Source organism: Coffea arabica, chromosome 7e (assembly GCF_036785885.1).
Source record: "Coffea arabica cultivar ET-39 chromosome 7e, Coffea Arabica ET-39 HiFi, whole genome shotgun sequence".
In the NCBI taxonomy this organism is placed as follows: Eukaryota; Viridiplantae; Streptophyta; class Magnoliopsida; order Gentianales; family Rubiaceae; genus Coffea; species Coffea arabica.
The window spans coordinates 21449558-21468742 of NC_092323.1; positions in this window are offsets into that span (position 1 = coordinate 21449558).

Here is a 19185-nt window from a genome sequence, read left to right on the forward strand (position 1 = left end):
GCAATTAGCACAAGGTTCTGACTAGTGAGTTTCATGAGTAAGCAATGACTGCATTTGTTGCATTTGTGTACTTAACTCAGCCACTCGTGAACTCAGATCTCTTCGTGTAGATACTTCATGTACACTTGCTCTCTTACCCCATATTGTCTTTTGTTGAGAGTTACTAGATAGTAATTTACATATTTTAACCAACTCCTCTAGAGTCTTATCTCCAATGTACCCTCCTACTGCAAAATCTACCATATTTTGGGTCATGAAAGTCTGCCTATCATAGAAAAATTGCACTTCTAGAGCAAAAGGATACTGTGATGAGGACATTGGGCAAGCAGCAACTAAAATTGTTCCCAATTTTAGTGAATGGGTTCTCCCTCCATTTGAGAAAATGCGCAGATTTTATTCTGCAAATCAATACTCTTTTCCGGTGAGTAATATTTAGTCATAAAGATGTTGTACACATCTTTCAAAGTTGCTAAAGACCCCTCTAGTAAATTCAAAAGTCATGATTTTGCATGATCCCTGAGGCAATAAAGGTAGCACCTTATCCGCAATTCATCTTGAAATAACCTATTCAGTGGAAAAGTCTACACCACGGTATAAAATTCCAGGATGAAAGTGATTGGATTCTCAATAGCTAGGCCATGAAAACCAAGTACTAGATTGAAGTGCACGGTCTTTAGCTCATAATTTCTTGTCTCTTCACTCAACTTGATACAGTGTGGGAAATGCTACAATAATAGGACATTGGATGTCCCTCAGACAAAGTCCAATAGATGGAGCTACTAGTGGCACCAGTTGCTGATTATTATTGTTGTTATTATTGTCACGATTGTCATCTACCATGATTTCTTCATTTGTGCTTGTTGACTCTGCGAACTCGATTGCAATATTAATACCAGGTGATGGTGGTTGTGATGTCTGTTTCTGCAAATGTGATTGTTTCCTGGAGCACTTTGTAGTTTTCTCAATTTCAAGGTCATATACCAAATCACCCTTTTGTAATCGGGTCATACACCAAGTACCTATGCAAGAGGATTATAAATAAAGTGAAGAACTAGAGATAAGAGAAAAAAAAAGAAAAAGAAAAATAACTAAAATAGAGAAATTAAGCGTCGTCCCCTGCAATGCGGTCAAAACTTGATCGACAATTTCTGCAAGCGAACACAGTCAATCATAGTAATAAATCACCTGGAGTATTTTAGGGTTGAATCCATAGAGATGAGTTGATTTTCTACTTTCATTATTCTAACAAAATAACAAAACTTAAATCCAAGGAGTTGTTTGTTCTAACTAAGCAATAAAATAATAATAAATTCAAATAAAGTAGTGTGAAAAAACAATAGACATGAGCCTAGGGTTCCAGGTTTTAATCCAGAATTTAAGTTAATTGTCTAGTTAATTTCTTAACATACAATGAACGCATCACCACTTGTATTTTAGATTATCTCTTGATACATCTAAAGTGTCCATAATTAAATCCTACATCTCTCTCAAGATTACAAGCATTCAATTAAACCCTTCAAAAATTTTGATAATATAAGTATGTCATACAAATTCTAACATACTCTTGTGATTAGGATAAATATATTTATCTATGTAGTGTACGGTTGTATCTTACCTCTTAGTTTGATATAAACCCAAAAATCATGTCTATTATGATCAGGCATAGACACATAATGAAAATCAAGATAGATAAAACCATAGCAAAAAGCAAGAAATTAAACTAGAAAATGTGACGACTTCACCTTCCCCTAGAGCGTACCCTAAAGGTTAGCGGATCACCTGACCAACTCTCGCTAGGACTTACTCACAAACTCTAAAAGAAAACAAGAACAATACTCATAATAACAAGCGCAACAACAATTTCCAAACTTAAATAGAGACCTTCATTGACATCAACTGTTTGTGCAACTCTACATTCAACAAGGGATACAAGCTTATAAATCAAAACCAAACGATCCCGATATAAAGCTAAGAAATGCTCTCTAGGACATCCAATCATAACATAAACAAAAGCCCTGCCTTCTTGACTCACACTCCCACATTCTCACCTCTTGTAAGAAAAACAAACTAAAGGAATGAGCTTTCGCCTAGTGAGATCCCAACACAACATGCAAACGAGGTAACAAGTTGGCAATCACGTATATCACAATCTCAAAGTGAGGAAAACAACTAGCAATTTATCAAACCTTATAAAACTCACATGATGGGATTATCACGTATTCTATGAAAGCAAATAATATCCAGATAACTCATTTAACAAAGTACAGTATATAACACATTCATGTAAAAGGATACAGTCTGCTCTCAGGACAGGATCCATAGCAACTTGTCTGGAATCCATTGACACTCTATCAACTATGAAATTATAATATCTGTAGATCATCACTTATCTTCAGTCCCGTTCCTCCGATCATCCCCATATATCAGGCCCAAACTCCAAAGATAACAGTAGAGGTAATACTCGAGTATACGGATAAACAGTGGGATAAACAATAAATGGTCCCCATGGTTCATCAATCTCCTCAACCAAGCCCTTGCTGGCTCAATTCGATCAACTAGCCAATGCAGTTTGGGATCCCAAGCACTCAATATATCGATGAGATAACATTTTCAACCAACTTTCAAGTCATACACATGTATATCAGTTCACTTGTAAATAGGATAACAAGAGCTCAAACAAAGTTAGATTGGGTATGATAAAGTACATACTCGCCTTTTCATTTGCAGTTCAAGATATATAGCAGTATTAATCAACTAGGCACATTGAACATCATTCAAGCAAAATTAGGTCAAGTGCAATAAAGTACATACTCACCTATTACAATAACAAGTCAGGATATCTAACAATTTTATGCAACAAGTCACATTTCGATCAATAAGTCACATGGTCCTAACATGCAATTGGAACACTCACCAATTAATCCCTATCTTTCCACTTCAAATCCTGATTCTTTCTCTTGGTCATTCTTGAGTCCTGTGGTCATATCATACATCAAAATCCTAGCCACTTAAAACCAATATAAATGAGTAAGTTTCACTTAGCAAGCGCAGCAATTTGCAGGTTTAGCCCCAATTAACTTCCAAAAGTACAAAGTTTTCTTGTTCAAATCAAATGGCAAAACCACGTGTAGGCTAAAACAATGTTCCAAGGATCATATGAAGTGCAAACATATCAATTATAATTAAGACGTTCGGAGAAAACGGGACAAGATTTTCTAGGTGTAAAACTGGAAATTTCAAGCAAGAAAACATTTTGGAGAAAACTCATTTTCCTCCTCTTGGTTTTGACTCGGACCAAGATACAAGTAAAGATCAAAGTCTTGGCAAGTATCTTGAGCAAAGTATGTCCAAATTATCATACAAATTCTAGCAATAAAGCCGCAATTTCTCCATTGCCCTCTAGGCTAACCCAAGCAAAATGTCCTACAAACATATCTCTTTCTCTCAAATCAATTGGAAAAACACGTATATGCTAAGATCAACCCAGTAAGTGATGTAGTGAGTAAAACTACTCAGGTATAGGATTTTGAAGAAAACCGGAGACCTAAGTCATTCCTTCTCTTAGTTTAAAGTAGGAAGTTTTCTCGTAAGAAAATAGTTTGGAAATGAGTGTCTACTAAAACTCTTTGTTTTTAAATCAAATTAAACATCATTCAAGTTGAACCTATATGTAAGATCAAGGTCCTATCGGTCTTATCAGGTGCCTTGAGCAAAAGTATGGCAAAATCACCATAAAAATCACTAATATTTTCACATAAAAGTATATATCAAACTCATCATAATATTTTCCGATCAAAGCTACTAAGTTTGTCATAGAATATACCTAATCCTTCTTATTTATCATATAAAGAGGCATATACCATGATTCTTAACAAATAAATTCACCAAAATCCACATATAAAGCTTGTAAACTAATGATCGAACTAAACACATAAAGCTGAATATTTTCTAGCAACAAACTATTAAGAAAACTACTTGCAAACAACTAGAATCCTCCATAAAATTCCTCCCTTTTAGCTCATATCATCCATACATCAAGTATACTCAAGTATAAGAAAAGAAAACTAGGTTTTCTAGTAATTTTTACCTCCTTCCACACAAGACTAAGGTTGGAAATGATACAAGAAGTTCTTCCTCCAAGAACTCCTCCAAACTTCCTTCCAACTTGCTTCAAAGATTGATGGCATGAAGTGTAGTTTCCTTCTTTGGTTTCTTACTAATTTGGACAAGAACTCAAGGTTAGAAATTGAGTTTTTTTGTCCCTCTTTCCTCTCTCAAAATTTTGTCCATGGCTATCCAAAAGAAGAAGAAATGTGAATGAAATGGAAGCTTGGGTTGGATAAGAAGAAAGGTTAGTCTTGGTCAAAGTTGGCTTGATGCTTGACAAGTGGCGCAAGAAGGGCAAATGCCTATCTATTTGTCTCTTGATTTGTCTCTAACCACCAAGATATTTAGGGCTCCTCCAATTAACTCTTAACATCTCTTGTCACATAATCCCTTTTGCATAAAACTTCCTCTTATCCTCTGCATTTATGGCATACAACTTTCTAGTTGGTCACACAAGTATAATGTATTATGAAACTAAAATGCAACAAGTTAAATAAAGCAATAGGAGAAAAATCATGACTCAACCAGTAAATCAACCAATATTTTAAGGCAAGTAAGTTAAACTAACAAAAATATAGAAAACGAATTTAAGGATCCTCACAGAAAAAATTAATCAAATTCCTTTATAAAAACCCTAACCCTATAAGCAATTTAGTTCAACATAATTAGGAAATTGAAACCATGAATTCAAAGAGTTGCTACAAGGATAAGTAAAAGAATAAGAAAATTTCTCAGTTACTTGTTCCAGTTTTCTCCTTGTGCACTCCTTGTTTTTCTCCGTTTGATCTTGAGCTTTCGAGAATAAACTATGAAAAGAAATTAAAACTAAGTTAGACTAATGCTTTCCACCCTAAAAATGTCTAAGATAGCCCCTATTTATAGTTTTTTTAAAGTAGTATCTCAAATGGAGTAGGATTCCACTTATTGGAGTTAAAAAATGGTGTCAAACTCTAGTTAAACTCTGACGCCAGAGTTAGGTTCTAAAAAACACTGGTGAGAAGACCAACATCAACACCAGTGCAAGTTATGACTGATTCGCGGACAGATCGCTTAGGATCCGCACACAGATCAATTTCAATGCCAAAAATTTCTATTAATTGTGTCGAATTAGCTCTTACTTAAAACAAGAAAGTTGTAAGTCTTTGAATGTTTGCAATGCCACAAGAATTATGTCATTTGGAGGTTTGGATGCTAAGATATGCCCAAAATACAAAGAACTGGTCAGAAGAGCATTGCCACAAAACTATACTTTAGTAATTTGGACTTTTGACTATAAAAATGTGAGAACTAGACTTTAATGTCTAATAAGAAATGTAAAAGATTCTCTTAGCTTCAAAATTAATCAAAAATCATCTCAATCCGTTCTTGGTAGCTCTGAGCTCTTGATCTATTAGAACAATATAAGAGTAAAATTATGTAGTTTTTATTCAAATTAAGCACAAATAAGAGAGTTAACTAGCAATTTATGCATTTAGATATACTACAAATTATTCCCTATCAATTGTCTTCATTTTAGTAAAGGATAATAGTCCTAAATTTGATACCTTACACAATGACATCACTTGGGCTTTGGAATTGGTGATCAAGCGTTTGCTGGAAATTTATGTGATGTCCTAGTCATTTGGGTGAGGGACTTTTGATTAAAAAATAAAAGTTTAATGGTAAAAACTAAAAATCTTAGACAATTGAAGGGCTATTAAGCAAATAAAATAAAATAGGAAACATATCTGTAGTGAGATTTGTAATAGAATTATTATTTACATCACCAATTCTTTCCTTTATCCAATTTCTTCTTCTTCTTCTTCTCCAATTTTTCCAAGAATCATTTTTCTTCTTCTTTGGTTTCTTTTCAGGTGTGAGCTTAGCAAAATCGGATCAAGTGGCTGATGGAAAAATTGGAGACCTTGTTTTGATGACTAATCAAAGTAAACTTCTTGTTATTTTAAGTTTTATGCACTAGATATGTTAAAAGTTAAATTGGGCATGATGAAGTTATCGGTTATTTCTTTTTGAGTGGTGACAGTTAGTAATTTGAGGTTTATTGTGTTGATTTATGCGCCTTTGATTGGTTTGATGTTGAGATAGAAGTTTGGGTTTGTTGTTGTTAATTCTACTTAGAAATTTTGCTTAAGAGAATGTTGGAAATGGGTTGGATTGTGGTTGGAAAAGTTTGGATTAAAGTAAAAGAGCAAAGATGTACTTTTGGGCATTGGTTAACACACAGGCCCAACCAACACCGTCCCTTAGGCCATGTGGGTTTTAAAAATTGGGTTTAGTCAAGTGTGAGCTCTTATTGTGTTCTAGCTTTTACTTATTTATAGGAAATATTATGTAACCAACACTCAAATAATAAAAGAAAATAACTTAAGCTATTTTCCAAACGCATGCAAATGGGAAATACGTGGCCACTTCCGCAATTAAATAGAGACTACTGAAATGCCACACAAATCAAAAAGAACAAAACACCAATTTAGTCGTGTCAATTTAGTCCCTCAACTATTTTTGTAAAGCTAAAATAGTCCTTGAACTTTATTAGGAGCTAATTTAGTCCCTTAACTATTTTACTTAAGCTAAAATAGTCCCTCACCTATATTTACAAGGGCAATTTAGTCCTTATTTGCTAATCCACCACATTTATTAACTTTTTGCACCAACAACTAAGGGAAAAAGCAAAAATCTAGCCATATTTCTTTCTAAAACAATAGAACAAACTAATTTTTATCAAGAAATCAGCAATGAAATTGAATTTTACGGAAAGCAAAACAATTGAACTTTTTTCAACTTTATTTCTTAAAAGGGTAACATATTGCTAGCACATATTTTTCTGCTTATTACGTACTTCTGCTATTTTATTTTCCCCTTATTTTTCCATTTAACAGGATTGAATTGGATCCATGTGAAATTTTTTAGCCATCGTCCTCCATTTTTTGCTCCATAAGAAGCTCTTGGCTCTCTATGTGATTCAATTTTGTTGCCAATTTTCTCATAGATATCTATTTTTCTATTGTTTTAATAAGGGCAATGACTAAATTTCATATTTTGAACCTAATTGTGAGTGCAAAAAGTTAATAAATTAGGTGAATGAGCCACATAAGGACCAAACTGGGCACATACACATATGTGAGGGACTATTTCAGATTAAACAAAATAGTTGAGGGAATAAATTTGTTCATAATAAAGTTTAAGGACTGTTTTGACTTTGTAAAAATAGTTAAAGGCACTAAACTAGCTCATAATACAGTTTGGGGACTATTTTGCTTTGACTTTAGCAAAATAGTTTTGGAAATAAATTGGTGTTTTGCTCAAACAAAAACTACCTAAAAGTAATAAACAAAAGTTCCCAGGACAGGGCATTGGAACCTGGAATCTAACATGATGTTGGAATAGAAGTTGCATTAATCTCTTATGTGGTCTGAATTATAGTACAATTAAATTCAAACTATGACAAGGTCATCTCCTCAAAGTTTCTCAAAATCACAGTACTTGAACTGTCCATCATTCATAGCATATGTTGGATCAGGTGGCAATCGATCAACAATACAAGAATTCACAATACCATTAACTAATGTTGGGAATGAAGTGTCAGTTTATTTCACAAAAATTGTTGCCGCTGGATGGATTTAAAGTTAGTGCAACACCCGATACATTACTTTTCAGACAGAAGCACGAAAAGAAAAACTACAAATTACCAATAGAAGGTCCTGCAATTCTGAACAATTTGGTGGTTTTTGGTCATCTAAGGTAAATATGTAGTTCGAAGTCCAATTGTTGCAACGCCCCTAACAGTAGGAACATTTCCAGGACAGAATTATTAGTTGCCAACATGTATTCCCTAAAATTTATGAGGATTGATGATTAACTGTTGGGATAATTATGCTTTTGGAAAAAACTTATGTGTTAGTGTGGTGAACGAGTCTGGAGGAAGCTGAATGTGTAAGAGTCTGAATGTCATGCAAAAATTTGATGTTGTAGTTTACTTGTCATAAGGTGAATGTAAGGAATCACGCGAGCATGCGCATCAAATTTAAAAATTTTGATTCCTTTAATAGATCAACCTTTGATTAAATCTATGTGATGTAGAGTTAGTTTAAGACAATCATCTCAACCTATGTAGATTTTCTTAAATCGGTGGGGATTTGATGCAGAGAAAGACAAAGAGATCCATGTATTTGCACACGTGTTCGACCTCTAACTGTGATCCATATAATCGTGAACCTCTTTAATTAGAGCTTCCTAGATTGAATTAGTTTAAACTAGATTACTGCTACCCATTGTCAAGACACATTACACACGAGTTGGTTGAGAAAAACCCTAAATTTACACTAAAAAACTTGACCCAGTAAAAGAAATAAGATATGCAAATTTTTTCTTATGTCTTGGATGAATTTTTGGATATTTTCTCTCAAGATTTTTCTCAAAAATCTCACAAGATAATTCATGTGTCGATTAATCTTACTAGATAAAGTTTATTAAGTATTTATAGACAAATAAATTGTCTATATCCTTATAGAAAACTAAAATCAGTTTCCAATAGAATTTAGTTTTCTTATTCTATAAATTTATTTGTGTCGTAAGTCCCTCAAATTAATTTGTCTCATAAACTAATTATTAGTTATAAAAGTTTATCTTTCAAATCCCTACTTGAAATTCTTTTAATCCAACTAAATAAGTTGTTAATGTCTGTGACCTATTAGATTTTCATATACGTTGATAATAAATATGAGTTATAATTCTTTATAAATAAGAAATAGATAAATTAAAGCTCCTACTAATTTATCATTGATCCACTAATCAATCAACTTATTCTTATACCTCAAAATTGGCATCTAGAAATGCATCATGACCAACCAAGTAATGTGAAAATCAAGTGGATGGTTTCATCTTTTAGTGAATGTTTACCGTGTGATTAACATCATTTTACCACTTATCTCACATTAATTTTGGAATAAGTTGCGTCTATTCCATTATGTGATTAATATTTATTTACTAAAATATAAATCCAATGAAGAAGTACTTAGAAACACTTTCTAAGACTTCCATTTAGCGCTAATAATTCTGAATTATACTTTTACAAGTGATCAAACATAAAATAATTCCTCTTCCATAAGAAGTGGTAAATTCTTATGGATTATTCATTATGTTTTCATATTTCAAGTATATACCCATATACTTAGGTGGTCAAACTTTGTTGTTTTCATACTTCAAGTATATACACATATGCTCTCGTAACAAAGTATAAGTATTCATACTTAAGATACGATGTTAACCTTAGTCTAAGAACCACTTATACAAACACCACTTAAAAAATAATCTTTTGGCACTTAAAGGATATCGTTATGTAGATTAATCTAATAAACTCGATCATGTTATCAAGCACCCATATAGTAGTTTAGGTGTCTTACACACTATAGCAAATGAGATCGACTACTTCTTATATAGAAGTGACATAGTATGTTCTAGTCTAAACATATTAACAATACTCTTTCTTGTCAATACTTTGATAAGAGATATTTAAAAATAAAATTTATATATAATCGAATGAATCTCATCATCATGACTCTTATAATTTCATTGATTAGGTTTACTTTAAGAGTTTTATTATACATATATAAATATATAAGTAATCAATATGATAAAGATGTTATTTATTATAATGTAAAAGTTGAAGTGCATGTTAAACTTTAGAAATTGATTGGCTTTAGACCATCTACACTTTCATTGAAAAGATGCAGCATGCATACAGCTACTTGCCTTTTAGACAATGGCGGATTTTGGCTGAAATAAAGCTTTAATGGCCCTTTAATTGGGGGAATAAATCTAGTGATTCACAAACAACAGAACAAGGCCAGCAAAATAAAAACAATTGTTGTTGATTGCTTAATCACGTTTGAAGACAGCAGAGAAGTCTTTGTCATATCAGATGTAGCACATCAACAGTTTCTTGCACTAAGGTATGGCTAATTGTGATCTTTTAGTTCCTTCCTTTCATTCTTGTTTAGTCCCTTAACTATTTCAATTATCTCTTGTCAATTCATAGTGAATATTAGTAGAGATGAAGTCACTACTTAGTAGAGATGAAAGCTGAGAAATATAGCAAGGATAAGTCTTTCTCCAGACCAGTAGCTCTTGCGTCACTCATTCAAATTAAACTAGCACGAAACTAGATTTCGTGCATGTCCACAGCTTTGTATAAGATGAAGTCACCATGCACAAAATTTTCAGTAGAATTTGACCGGAATAATAAACCTTCTTTAATTTAGTTATTGTGCAAAGGGTTTTTTAAGAAATAGGATCACTTCAAAACCTTTACGTGCACCTTTTGACCAAAAACAAAAAAAAAAAAAAAAAATTATCAAGGTTGGCAATTTCAGTAGTCTACGAGTGTTGCAACTAACCTAATCTTGTTCAGATTATTAAACGTGAATTCCTGAAATACCAGTTACTTTTCGTGCAATTAATTTTACATCATTTTGATTTATTCATATGTTTCTGGGGTTGAATTCCCTTGATCGTGCACGAATCCTGAGTTGGAAGATGCTGTGAAGTCAGTGGAAGTAAACTCTTTTTCAGTGTTCCATTTCAAATTTGGTTACAGAATTTTGTCAAAGATATTGGTTAGTTTAGTTGGCCACCACTACTCTATAATTTTCTCTCTTGATATGAATGTAGTTCCAATTTCGGCAAAACAATAGTTAATATTTGTTGAAGATAAATCAATAGGTCCCAACTTTTGACAGCTGGTAGCGCTGTTATTTGATTGTTACCTGGATTAACAGGTGCAGTCTGTTACCAACTTTCAACCTTAAAGATTATTCCTTTAAATGAAATAAGTGCCATACCCAGGTTGACTTAAAAAAAAAAGATTTAAAAAAACCCATACCATTGGAAAGGATCAAGAACTTTTCCCATATGTATTACTTTCATTTTTTTTTAATGGCGAATATGGAAATTTGGAAACTTTGATACTATACGTATGCCGGATTAAGGAAAAAAAAAAAAAAACAATCAAATGTGAACTGCTATAGTTGTGGGGCATTATGTAAATATTTTGATAGGTTAAGGGATCATGTGATATTGTGCAAAATGACAAGAGGTTGCTAGTAATTTATCCTTAAGAAAACTAATACTCCTACCACATTTTCGTAATTTCACAATTTAAGAAGGTCACAAACACGTATCATGGAACAAGCTTTTTGTCCGTAATTCAGCATAAACAGAAATTCGTGGCCAGAGACAATACAAAAAGCACCCCAAGGTGCATATATCTTAGGATAAATTATACATAACTCTTCTGTGGTTTTTTATATTGTGACATGACGCTCTAAACTTTCAAAATGTCTACATAATCTCCTATGATTTTATATAAAGTAAAACAATGAATGGAAAGCACCAACACTTATGGCCGTTCACGGAATCTTAATTTTCACTTAACTATCCTGTAATAAATATGAATATTTACTTTACCCCTTGTAATTTTTATATTTATCCACATGATTTTCCTATACTGTTGTGCAGCATGGTCAGACGCTTGTCCGATTTAGTGCTTAAATAAAAGCAATATTAGTATTTCAACCAAAGACATTTGGGAGTGTATTTTTCATCAAGTTCCATTTACATGAAACAATAGAGAGTTAATGTGGATATTTTGAAACGTTTAGGAGGTCAAGCAACAATCCGTGAATCTACGGGGGATCATGTAATTTGCCCAATATTTTTTACTTTTTAAAAATTTGAGCATTTTTAAAGGTTCCTTATTGAAGTTTCGCCCTGCCAAAGTTATTAACGAAATCTAGTGTTCTGCTAATTTCGTTTATGTATCTACTTGCCCAATATTTTTTACTTTTTTAAAATTTGAGCATTTTTAAAGGTTCCTTGTTGAAGTTTCGCCCTGCCAAAGTTATTAACGAAATCTAGTTTCTGCTAATTTCGTTTATGTATCTACTTATCCACCATAAAAAAATTTTCTCCTCGAAGCAAACTCCAAATCCATCTTACGGTCGATTCATTTTGGTTTTCAGCTTTATTGAATTTCAAGGAGAAAAGGCCAGTGGACCATAACCTTCGTACTTGATAGTTGATACTTTCCTTTATTATTATTATTTTTTGGGTCCTATAGTTGATGCTACTAGTAAATACCAAAGCAATACCCTACAAAACAAGGAGATAATTCCCCACGTTTCTAGGTCTAATAGTGACCAACTTCTGACTTTTGTAATTCTAACCCACACCCATACTCTTGTGTTGCCAAGACCAAACAAGCATGGGATCAAAGAGGATTGGATCGGTAATCTTCCACTAGATCTCCTTGTCGGTTGGAACATGATGCAACCAATTTCATCACTTGGAACAAAAAATGGAGATGCATCGATCCATACCATGTACAGCTAGCCAATTACATCCGTTTTGCACCCAAGTCTACGAGCTGTGCTAGACAAGAATAGGCTCGTGCATTTTTTCTGTCCTTTTTCTGTTTATCCATTTCATGCCAAGTTGCCAACCATGCTTCGTCAAATCTAATCTTGACCGGGATATGTCTTTTTTTAAATTTATTTTTTAGATGTCGAGCCCCATTTTTTGAAGGAAAAATAAAAAAACAAAATCCAAGTTGTGAAAAAATGGATTTTTATTAAAAGATGAGTGAAAAATAAGTTTTTGATTTAAAAAAAAAAAAAAGAAAATGAACCTAAAATGGGACTTAAAAAGTGCGACTGTTTTGGCCCAAAATAATAACCTAAAAAGGATTTTTAGAAAAAATAGGAATCGCCACTTGATATTTAGTTGAGGTGTACCAAATCACCTAAAAATGAATTTTAATAATAATAAAAAATAAACAAAATTCTTTTTTAGACGACTCCAAGTCTTCGAAAAATAAGAGAAAAGAGTTCGAGAGTCACGATTGAAGAAAAGAAAGGCAAAGATTTGATTTAAGACACCCTTTCAACCTAACCAAGGCTAGTTGCGTGATTTAGTCGAAAATTTTCTTAATTTAACCTATAAAACTTATAACATTTGGATGTTTTTACATGGATGCAAATCTAAATCTAATGAATATCGAGAGGGTCGAAATATCTCTTCAAAATATAATTGGTGCAAATCACATTAATTGTAATGCCCAAAATGATTTTTAGAAGAGGTCACGAATATGCAAAAATGAGACTAAAAAAAAGAAGAATTATAATATATAAATATATATGACCTAAAGGAGAGGAATGCAATATAATGGGTATGAAAAACTAAAATTCATGACTCAATTTTTCCTTCTCAAAGAGGAGATACGAGCGTGCTAAGGTTACGTAGCCATAGTCGTTCGTTTCCCATATTTGAAGAGTACTTCTCTAATCTAATCAAGCAAATTATTTAACATATTTCTAATTTTTCTTAAATGAAATGTAAGTCTAAATATCATATTTCGCACATACAGATAAAGGATAATATAATAGAAAATATCATGCAAATGAGAAAAGATCCTAAAAAATAAAAATATGCATGAAAATGCAATGAATGTCACACAAAGAATGTGAATCTAGCACGAAAATGGCCTAAAGGGTCAAGCGTTGAACTATCCTATTTTTACAAGTCATCACTAGCATTGGACCAGTGAGAAATCGAGAAGGAAGACCACAACTAGTGTTGGACTAGTGTGGTGGCGTCATACATTTATTATAAACAAATAAATCATATAAAACATAATTAAAGCAAAATAACATATAATGGACATAGAACACATAACACATAAGCATAATTTTTAGATGCAAAATCCTAATGAAAATGAATAAACACGTAAACACACAAGCATGCAAGCACACAAGCAAATAGAAACCTAACTATTACATTTGGGGTCCTAATTACAATCTAAGGGGGGAAATTTAAAAATAATCTAACTATTACATTTATTTAACTAAATGCATTCTTAGAAAAAAATTAAAACCTATCTATTACATAGGCTAACTAAATACATGTCTTGAGCATCTATCTATTACATTTTGGCATTTAAATGCCTCCCAAATAATCACCAAAATTAAATATATGATTTGAAATAACTAAAACGAGTAATTAAATAAATAAATAAAACACTCCAGATATACAATTACACGTAAAACACATAGGAGCACATAAAAAAATTTTAACTAATAAAAGAAGATACCTCCCTTGAAATAGTAGCTAATTCGGGTTGGATTTATCCTATTTATGCTTCAAAATTAACAAAATAGTCAAGGTACCAATTTAATTAACATATAAAAAAATAACATGTAAAGAAATGGAAGTAATCATGAAATCTATTAATTAGAACATTTAAGTGAAGCATAATTAATAATTAAAGAAGATAAACAACCTATATCAAAAAAATTAGACAAGTAGGGACCTAAATGAAAAAATTGTAAAAGTTTTAGGGGTCCAAATAAAATTATTATAAAGATTAGGGGTCCAATTATAATTAAAATAGAGACCTAATTGAAAGAAATTAAAATTTAAGGGCTATAGTATAATTACTCAAAAATATAGGGACTGAAATGCAATTTCATACCAGATTTCTTAACCAAACGGGCCATTGGGCCATTTTCAGCATTTCTCTGGGCCAAAGGCCACTTGGCCCGACCGAAAGCCCTACGGAAAAGAATAGGCCAGGCCTACTCTTTTTACCAAATCAGTCCAATTACAAATACATGGGTTCTGGTCTCATAGCCCAAGTCAAAAACCCAACCAAAAATAACCAAATTCCATAATCAAAACCCAAGCAAATAACCCTTAACCCAAAATCTAAAGTTATTTACCAAACCCAATAAGATAATAAATCCTAAAAATATTAAGGTCTAATGACACCCTCAAATTCAGGAACAATTAACTAAAAAAAAACACACTTAAAAACATAAAAAATATATATTAAAAATTCAAGGGGTAGAATTGATTGATTTTTACAATGTTGGGGCCATAGTGAAATTAGTTAGAAATTTAGGGGGCAAAATGCAGTTTTTGAAATTTCCATGCAACTCAGAACCGAAGCTTTCTTCTTCATTTCATGTTCTGCAACTTTCTTGCCGGCAGCAATGACTGCCGCCGTCGGATCGCTACCAGCCGCCAAAAATTACCAAAATACACACCTCCATTTGATTTTTCACGTAGATTCCATTTCCTGAGTTAGTTTTTACAAAAAATGACCCGAAGGTAACAAAAGATAAATCTTTTATTACAATAGTTATATGGCAGGTAGGTCTTTTTATCGGATAACTACGCCCCCGAGCCCGATTCGATTCGAGCTCTTGGAATTGGAAGAACATATTTCAAAATGATATGATTCAACCTCAAACCCATTTAAATGTAACAGATAACAGCAGGGCTCGAGAATTGATGTGTATTCGAATCATAGGAGCTAGCAATCGTCGATATGCTCATATTGGTGATGTTATTGTTGCTGTGATCAAAGCAGCAGTACCAAATATGCCCCTAAAAAGGTCAGAAGTCGTCAGTGTTTTTTACAATATAACCATGAGCTGAAATCAATAAAAAACAACAACAATACGACAAAATTAAAGCAAAACAGTCCAAAATAAAGCAAAATTATTCCAATGCTTTTAAGACTTAAAAACTCCAAAAGTTTGGATAATCAAGCATTTTCAGGCTTTTGTACTACTTGTAATCATTTATTTTAACAAAAAAAATGCACAAAATTTCACTAATTTGATTTTTTTATTTTGGCATTTTTTCAAACAGTTAGTATGCATATACAAAAATTTATTTCCTTTCCCCTTAATCTGCTTTATAACTTTTCCAACAACACAATAATAACAAGACCAGCAAACATTCCTTTTCCAATTGCAATAGTATTACTGAGAGTTGGGTTAAGGGTCAATATAGACTTTAAACTCTCTTGTTCAAATTGCTTTATTGAACACATAAATGCATCTTATTTTAGCAACTCGCAGTTTGTGTTGTTTGTATTCAATTGGTACAGCTATTGCTGCCAAATATCCTTTCTAATTAATACTTGAGTTGTTAGCATGGAAGATGTATCATACTGCTGTATAAGTTGCAAAGGATACTTTCATTCTCGTATTTTAAATTTTTATTTAAATTTAGGGTATTGATTTAGATGTTGTCAGCTAATTTTGGAAACTTTTTTTTGGCTTTCTCTGTTCTTTTTTAGATCATAGCAAAGGACTTGTTCAAGGCCCTGAAAGAGAAATGTGATAAGAGATCTACACACCTTTGTTGCACAAATGATTCTAGTTGTATCTGGTGATATCGCTTGTGATAACTTTGGAGTAAAGGACATAAGTTTGGTTGATAATGGTGAGAGCTAGATATTGTGGTTAACATGACCTAGCTACAACAACCAACTTTGAAGAAAAGCAAATGGTATCAATTATTCTTGAGCAACATAAATATAGGCTTGAAAAGTATACTGATTGAGTTATTCTTCCAAATGTTTGTCGGTAGGCGTGAAGGAGAAATACATGGTAATTGAGTTGTTATCCATTAGATGTAATGGTTTTCTTGTCTTATCTTGTACTAGGGTCACTTGGTAATTTTATTTTTTTTTCAGTCACTTGGTAATTTACAGATTGGCTTGAATGTTTTCATGTCTTGCGAAACACATTGTTGTCGTATCAAGGTGATTTGTAAGCCTTTTGTGAATGTAGTTTAGTTTCATCAATAAAAAAAATCTGACTTGTAATTTCTAGGATTAGGGAATGCCAATACTTACTCGGAGTGTGAGTGGTGATTGTATTTTGTTTAAATTTAGATTTGTCTTGATTGGTGTTCTGGACTTTTGCTTTTGGTACGGAAAAGAACTTAACCAAGAGAAGGAAAATAACTTCCTAAATAACTTCCTATCATTCTGAAGTTATTTTCCTTTAACACAGCCTTCACTGAGAGACTGAAAATCACGGCCTCACTCCACCACTCATTGAGACTATTGAAGAACCGCTCCACCACCGAGCAGAGTTATCTTGCAAAAACCCACTCTCTCCTCCAACACTCTCAAAGTTGTCTTGCAAAAACCCAGCGAGCTGAGCAATGCAGCCTTCAACACAACTTTGAGACGATTGAAGACCAGTGATTGAAGACCCATCGGCATATCAATCCTTCTTCGCCGGCGGCATCTCCAGCTCCATCGAAGACCCACTTCCAAAGGTAGGCTACTCTTTCAATTAGGTTATTGTCTTTTTAAAAATCAGCTAAATTATCATCTCTCTGCCTAATTTTTTTTCCCTTTATTTGGTATTTGACCTAATTTTCCACCTGAAGCTTTTATGTTAAAGATACACCTCTTTGACTTGGTTTCTGGTAGTTTCATCATGGAAAATTGATTAATTTTATCATTTTAGTTCCTTAATACTATATTGATTACCTTTGAGGAAAAGGGGCTTCTATCTACTAGCATTGACAGTTTACCATAAGCTTTTGGGTTGTGAAAGGATATACTTTCAAGTTGTTGAAGCCGGGGAGCTTATTATGTTACTCTAAAATTTCTTTAGAAAATCTGCAATGCTTGTGAATGACTGCAGAAGCTTAGACAATGTTTGTGGGTACTAGCGTATGATTTACTAGTTACCTTAAAAAAACGCCAAAACATAAGGGCACAAGTGCAGGAGCTTAATTGTGTCGTTTTTGCAGGAATTCTTTACCCTTTCTTTTTTCTTTTAAACTTGTAAGCAATTAACAAGGTCAATTTGTAGATAACTTTAAAGCTTTAATTAGTGTCTGCAATGAACTCTTCCAAAAATAAGTTCAGATTTACCAATTGCGAGCATATTATCTCTGAAAAGGCTTATCAGGACTCGTAGATAACTAAAGTTTTTCTTCCTCACAACCGACAAACAGAAAACAACCTTTGATTTGATCAACTGACTTACGGAAGCCATCCATAAAATTTTTAACGTACAAAACAAATGCAACACCAGGGGCTCTTGAATGTTAGCCTATATAGATAGCTACAGAAGCAACCTCCCTGCGCAATATGCTAAAGCTGGTATAGCACTCCAGCGGGCAATACTATTACTACAATTCAAAGATCCTTGAAAAATTTCAAATGGTCTTCAAATGTCTCCGCGTGCCTGATTTTGGATACTGAGCCATCATCGTCAACCTGAAAACAACATTAATTGCAATCTCAGAATGAGTTCCTACATACATTATATAAATAATAGACCAAAGTAGTAACAATATGAAACTTTAGTTCTGATTAGATGTACAAGGATACAATGTATTGGTCCATGCAATTTAATGAAAATGGTAAGCACATAATACAATTGGCAAATGGTGTGACTCCACAAGAGATCCGTAATAGTCGAAGATACTACCCCTGGTTTGCTGGAAGTTCAGTTCTTTGTATAAAAATTAATTAACTCAAATAATAGAAACTATTTTATAATTAATTTATATCACAAAATAGGATTATGTAGGGGTTATAGATGGGATGCATGTTGTTGCAAGTGTACCCCTTGGAATTCAAGGAAGATTTCGAGGTCGAAAGGGTTATCCAACTCAAAATGTGTTAGCTGGAGGGGGTTGCTTTTATGTTTTCAGCCAGCATATTGTACAGATTTTAGTGGATTCTAGTCTTCATGAACAGCTATTTACATGTTATGTTATTATTTGAGGCTATATATGCATGCATTTACATGCTCATAAATTCTCCAATTAATTACTGGATCATGAGATACCACTAGTTGACATCTTTACTCGCTGGGCAACTACTATTTTTGGGACCATTTATCATTTGGAGATGTGATTTTCGTTTATTGCTTTGGCATGTATTTGCCTCTGTATGTACTGAATTGTTCCAGATTCTTGATCCAACTGATGCGACAACATTTAAAGCAGGGATTTGAGTCACCCTAGGCTTGATTAGGGTGATTTTATGTACCAATGGTTCTCATTCTATACCATGAATAAGGATCCTCTGCATTTAGGTTCTTCTCCCCTTAATGAATTTTTTTAAAAGGAAGATAAAAAGTCAATTCATTAGTATCATTAATAATTCCATTTAAGAATTCATGGTGTAATATGAATAAATATTTTATAAAAATGATAATATGATTATAATGGATAGAAACTAAAAATAACTTGTAATAA